Below are 6,803 nucleotides of genomic sequence, written 5' to 3'. Positions count from 1 at the left end.
ATGTTAGTGGAGAACGACAGGGTGTTGTCCAGGATCACGCCAAGGTTCTTAGCACTCTGGGAGGAGGACACAAGGGAGTTGTCAACCGTGATGGCGAGATCATGGAACGGGCAGTCCTTCCCCGGGAGGAAGAGCAGCTCCGTCTTGCCGAGGTTCAGCTTGAGCTGGTGATCCGTCATCCACACTGATATGTCTGACAGACATGCAGAGATGCGATTCGCCGCCTGGTTATCAGAAGGGGGAAAGGAGAAGATTAATTGTGTGTCGTCTGCATAGCAATGATAGGAGAGACCATGTGAGGATATGACAGAGCCAAGTGACTTGGTGTATAGCGAGAATAGGAGAGGGCCTAGAACAGAGCCCTGGGGGACACCAGTGGTGAGAGCGCATGGTGCGGAGACAGATTCTCGCCACGCCACCTGGTAGGAGCGACCTGTCAGGTAGGACGCAATCCAAGCGTGGGCCGCGCCGGAGATGCCCAACTCGGAGAGGGTGGAGAGGAGGATCTGATGGTTCACAGTATCAAAGGCAGCAGATAGGTCTAGAAGGATGAGAGCAGAGGAGAGAGAGTTAGCTTTAGCAGTGCGGAGAGCCTCCGTGACACAGAGAAGAGCAGTCTCAGTTGAATGCCCAGTCTTGAAACCTGACTGATTAGGATCAAGAAGGTCATTCTGAGAGAGATAGCAGGAGAGCTGGCCAAGGACGGCACGTTCAAGAGTTTTGGAGAGAAAAGAAAGAAGGGATACTGGTCTGTAGTTGTTGACATCGGAGGGATCGAGTGTAGGTTTTTTCAGAAGGGGTGCAACTCTCGCTCTCTTGAAGACGGAAGGGACGTAGCCAGTATTACAAAGTACATTATGCATAATGACAGTCTCACTTACTTCCATGGTTTATATTTTTTATCCATGTAGGTTAGGTTCGATGAAGATTCACTTTCGTTGACGTTGATACCTTCGATGTTTACGTCAACTCGGCTGACCTTGAAGGGTTCGGGTTAAACGCGCTTGACTCCGCCACACATTGAGCCCGGCCCCAAACTGCACACTGCAGTCAGGGGCTTCTTGAGCACCGAGCCACGCTTGTGCACATTTGTTGATGTTCGTGTATAAAAGTGTAGGCTGCATTTCAAGCTGTCTTTGAAAAGCCAGACCGGTAAAAAGTTTACATCTTAATTTTTGTATTTTGAGATATGAATATGCACATAATCCATTGTCTAATTCTCTGTATGGTAATAACCCTTTTTATTTTGTTAAGTGGTTTCTTGCATCATACACAATACAATGCAATTTACAGTCACCTATTTGGCCCATGGTGTTACAGACCAAGTAAAAAACAATTAATGAATATCAAGCCCTTCATAAGGTAAAAACGTTTTTAAAAGTCTCATGCAATGTAGGCCTGCATATAGGCTAATTCATAGAAATCAAAAGCTATTTCCATGTAAAAATGCTGTGGGATTTGCTCCAATGGTTTTGTTGGTAGGCCTATATTATGCTCAAATAGCCACAGTAGCCTTTTGGCTACAGCGTCAGGGTACAGCCTCAGCGTTAACTGTAAACGCGTGCTGGAAGTTGCACAAGTTCAAGTTTACGCTCACAGGACCTCAAATTTCCTCAGTGCCCCAAAAGTTTGACGGAACATTGGTCATAAGCCTGTGCAACTTGTTGATGGATCAGTCTGAGCCTTTGAATGAGGTTGAGAATGTACACAGATCCTTTAGGGTTATGGCTAGGGGATTTTCCAACACATTCCTATAACACATTCCCACCTGGCTTTGATGAGTAAGGGCATATTCTCTAGATAGGAGTAGTAGGGCTAGACTGCAGTTTAATATACGTACAGTAATCAACATTTACATGTTTTAATTTTAGTTAATGGATGCGTTTTTATGCAGTCTATATAGTTTAATAATTGGACTATATACAATCAGAATGGCATTGGTTGGCTACTTTCCAAATGGTCCAAATAAAAATGTAAATATACAAAACCCTTCAAATAGTTGAAAGAAAATGTAAGCAATTGCAATTTACTGTAGGCCTACTTACCTATACCAAAATAGAATAGTGGGTAAAGGATACTCACTAGACTAGGGCAAAGAAGTTTAGCTACTGCTGCCCTCTAGTGACTGATAATTACAAGCCTGATCACAAATCTGATAATAGAAACCCTCTTATTTGTCATTTCCTGCTAATGCTACTGTTTTATAACATATTCACCAGAAAATGACTTTACTTGTACCTGAAGGCATTTCCTTGTTCATGCCTGCACGTCCTGTAACTTCTGTCTTATTCAGCTGAGTGATTTTAGCTGTGTATCACTCAACACATTTCCCGACAGGTCTTTTATCCTAACTGTGCACTTAGTCTACAAGAATGGTGTTTATCGTATTCGGTTGATTATCTCTGGATTTACTCTGCCATCAACTCTCATGATTCTTGAATGGCTACCCCTGAACCGCACAGAACAGGTAGGCCGATGTGTTATTCACATAACAGTTGTTTAAATGTAAATGTAAATGTAAATGTTTATCAAGGAAATGAATGACATATATCACTTAGATTGTGGAATGCACATTTCCCTCATTTGGCTCCAAACACAGAGCTAATGTTTCCTATGTTTGTTCATGTTGCGTTACATTGTATAGCCATCCTGTGTCGGCTTACTCTCCACCACAGATTGTTTGTGGACTGATGAGGAGGAGAGTGGGCTCCGGTCACGTCACCTTTCTATCCAGCACTGTGCAAGTGCTCAGTAATTTCAATGTTCTATTCTCACAGCCGCTGAGGGTTTTCCTAATATTTTTATTCATTAAATGTTTGTGATATGATGTCTTGACATGTTGAAATGTATAATGTATTGAGAGTACTGATTATAGAAGAAGATAATGCAATTGGAGAAATAGCCTACCTGTTAAAGTTCAGTGGTAGGGGTTGGGCTTTTTACATAGGGTGTGTTGCGAAACGTTTTGCAACAGACAACACGTTTTGCAACGGAATCCGACTAATGAGTACACCCCTGTTCAGGTTGCTCATTTCATGTGAGCTTAGACTGGAGTGACATGTCCCAGGGCTCTCTCTAAAACTCAACTGTGTGAGGAATTAGGGATACTCTGTCAAAGATATAGGCGCTCTGCCTTAGAAGCCAGTTGTAGCTTCAGTGAATTGGCCATTTTGTTTGTACTTTTTAAATTCTGTGTTTGTATGCCAGTGTTCGTCAACATCTTGTCAGTATCCATGGATCCAGCTGACCTTCTGCTCCTGTAAATAAATAGCAGCATGATTCCATCTGACTCCTGATGCTCCAATGAGGTCTCAGAGCATTTCATATTATTATGTACGTAAATCCAAGACACTCCGTTTAGTGTGATATGTTACATTTCGTATGGTGTGTGTTCATTTGTGGATGTCCATTTCGTATGATATATTACGAATTACAATTTGTATGATGTGTTACGAATTTGCTAAACTTATATGTTAAGAATTTCAACGCTAGCAACGCTAGCTAGGTGGCTAGGTGGATAGCGCTAGCTCTATGGGTTAGGGGTTATGGTTAGGGTTAAGGTTAGGAGTTAGCTAAAAGGGTAAAGGTTAGGGTTAGCTAAAAGGGTTAAGATTAGGGATAGGGTTAGCTAACACACTAAGTACTCTGAACCAAAATATAAACAACATGCAACAATTTCAAATAAGTAAATCAGTCAATTTAAATAAATAAGGCCTTAATCAATGGATTTCACATGACTGGGAATAGAGATATGCGTCTGTTGGTCTAAGAAAATGCAGGAGTGTGGATCAGAAAACCAGTCAGTATCTGGTGTTACCACCATTTGCCTCATGTAGCGCGGCACAGCTCCTTCGCATAGAGTTGATCAGACTGTTGATTGTGGCCTGTGAAATGCTGTCCCACACCTCTTCAATGGCTGTGTGAAGTTGCTGGATATTGGTGGGAACTGAAACACACTGTAGTACATGCTCAATGGGTGACATGTCTGGTGAGTATGCAGACCTTGGAAGAACTGGGACATTCAGCTTCCAGGAATTGTGTACAGATCCTTGCGACATGGGGCCGTGCATTATCATGCTGAAACATGAGGTGATGAATGGCACGACAATGGGCCTCAGGATCTCTTCGCGATATCTCTGTGCATTCAAATTGCCATCAATAAAATACAATTGTGTTTGTTGTCCGTGGTTTAAACCTACCCATACCATAACCCCACTACCACCATGGGGCACTCTGTTCACAACGTTGACATCAGCAAACCACTCACCCACATGACGCCATACACGCGGTCTGCCATCTGCCGGGATTCATCCATGAAGAGCACACTTCTCCAGCATGCTAGTGGCCATTGAAGGTGAGCATTTGCCCACTGAAGTCGGTTACGACGCCGAACTTCAGTCAGGCTGGCTCGTGGTCTGCGGTTGTGAGACAGGTTGGACATACTGCCAAATTCTCTAAAACGATGTTGGTTTATGGTAGAGAAATTAACATTAAATTCTCTGGCAACAGCTCTGGTGGACATTCCTGCAGTCAACATGCCAATTGCACGATCCCTCAAAACTTTAGACATCTGTGACATTGTGTTGTGTGGCCTTTTATTGTCATGGCAAAAGAGAAATGCTCACTAACAGGGATGTAAACAAATTTGTGGCCAAAATTTGAGAGAAATAAGGTTTTGGAGCGTAAGGAACATTTCTGGGATCTTTTATTTAAGCTCATGAAACATGGGACCAACACTTTACATGTTGTGTTTATATTTGTGTTCAGTATAGTTGCAAAGAAGCTAAAAAGTAGTAAGTTGTTGCAAAGTTGCTAAAATGCTTAAGTTAACCCTAACCCTTAAGTTAACCCTAACCCTAAACCTTAAGTTAACCCTAACCCCTAACCCTAACCCAGATTTGAACACGAAACGTTTGGGTTGCTAGACATTTGTGTTATACATTCACCCATCCACTCTCCTTTCATTTATGACTTAGTAACCTTCTAACTTATGTAATCGTACCAAAAGTAATATATCATACTAATTTGAGAGTCCCCGGATTTACATTTACTATGTTACGTCTAGTCTATGAGACCAGTCTAGATGCTCGCACCCCCTGACAAGACCATCTAGGGTACACTATGTTACACGCACTTAATTAAGCAATAAGGCCCGAGGAGGTGTGGTATATTTAAGCAATTAGGCACGAGGGGGTGTGGTATATGCCCAATGTTATGTTTCCGAATGACATCACCAAGAGGTAAAATATATAGTGAAAACAATAGTAGTCCTAAAACAGAGCCTTGAGGAACACTGAAATTTACAGTTGATTTGTCAGAGGACAAACCATCTACAGAGACAAACCGATATCTTTCCGACAGATAAGATCTAAACCAGGCCAGAACGTGTCCATGTAGACCAATTTGGGCTTCCAATCTCTCCAAAAGAATGTGGCGATTGATGGTACCAAAAGCAGCACTAAGGTCTAGGGGCACGAGGACAGATGCAGAGCCTCGATCTGACGCCATTAAAAGGTAATTTACCACTTTCACAAGTGCAGTCTCAGTGGGGTCTAAAACCAGACTGAAGCGTTTCGTATAGATTGTTTGTCTTCAGAGAGGCAGTGAGTTTCTGCACAACAGCTTTTTCAAAAGTTTTTGAGAGGAATGGGAGATTCGATATAGCCGATAGTTTTTATATTTTCTGTCTCAAGGTTGGCTTTTTCAATTGAGGCTTTATTACTGCCACTTCTAGTGAGTTTGGTACACATCCGGTGGATAGGGAGCCGTTTATTGTGTTCAACATAGGAGGGCCAAGCACAGGAATGGGCTCTTTCAGTAGTTTAGTTGGAATAGGGTCCAGTATGCAGCTTGAAGTTTTAGAGGCAATGACTTTTTATATTTTTTTATTTCACCTTTATTTAACCAGGTAAGCTAGTTGAGAACAAGTTCTCATTTACAACTGCGACCTGGCCAAGATAAAGCAAAGCAGTGCAACAGAAACAACAACACAGAGTTACATGGAATATACAAGCGTACAGTCAACACAATAGAAAAAACAGAAAGTCTATATACAGTGTGTGCAAATGGTATGAGGAGGTATGGCAATAAATAGGCCATAGTAGCAAAATAATTACAATTTAGCAGATTAACACTGGAGTGATAGATGAGCAGATGATGGTGTGTAAGTAGTGATACTGGTGTGCAAAAGAGCAGCAAAGTAAATAAAAACAATATGGGGATGAGGTAGGTAGATTGGGTGGGCTATTTACAGATGGACTATGTACAGCTGCAGTGATCGGTTAGCTGCTCAGATAGCTGATGTTTAAAGTTAGTGAGGGAAATGTAAGTCTCCAGCTTCAGCGATTTTTGCAATTCGTTCCAGTCACTAGCAGCAGAGAAGTGGAAGGAAAGGCGGCCAAAGGGGGTGTTGGCTTTGGGGATGACCAGTGAGATATACCTACTGGAGCGCGTGCTACGGGTGGGTGTTGTTATCGTGACCAGTGAGCTGAAACAAGGCAGAGCTTTACCTAGCATAGACTTGTAGATGACCTGGAGCCAGTGGGTCTGGCGACGAATATGTAGCGAGGGCCAGCCAACTAGAGCATACAGGTCGCAGTGGTGGGTGGTATAAGGCGCTTTGGTAACAATGGCACTGTGATAGACTGCATCCAATTTGCTGAGTTGAGTATTGGAAGCTATTTTGTAGATGACATCACCGAAGTCAAGGATTGGTAGGATAGTCAATTTTACTAGGGTAAGTTTGGCTGCGTGAGTGAAGGAGGCTTTGTTGCGAAATAAAAAGCCTATTCTAGATTTGATTT

The 6,803-nt window shown here is 42.5% G+C and overlaps 1 protein-coding gene across 2 annotated transcripts in view; it reads left to right on the top strand.

Annotated features, from left to right (window-relative positions):
- Window positions 1-2,233: 2,233 nt before the first annotated feature.
- The window catches only part of LOC145861074 (CCR4-NOT transcription complex subunit 4), a 29,566-nt gene continuing 24,996 nt past the window's right edge, over window positions 2,234-6,803 (top strand). The window contains exon 1 of one of the 2 annotated variants that reach the window (XM_082962464.1): window positions 2,234-2,467. The gene's annotated coding sequence lies outside the window, so the exon portion shown is untranslated. The remainder of the gene's footprint in view (window positions 2,468-6,803) is intronic. The other variant, XM_082962470.1, reaches the window with a different exon arrangement.

This window comes from Salmo salar, chromosome 16 (genome assembly GCF_965601325.2).
Source record: "Salmo salar chromosome 16, fSalSal1, whole genome shotgun sequence".
Lineage (NCBI taxonomy): Eukaryota > Metazoa > Chordata > Actinopteri > Salmoniformes > Salmonidae > Salmo > Salmo salar.
This window is presented reverse-complemented; position numbering and strand designations above follow the sequence as displayed.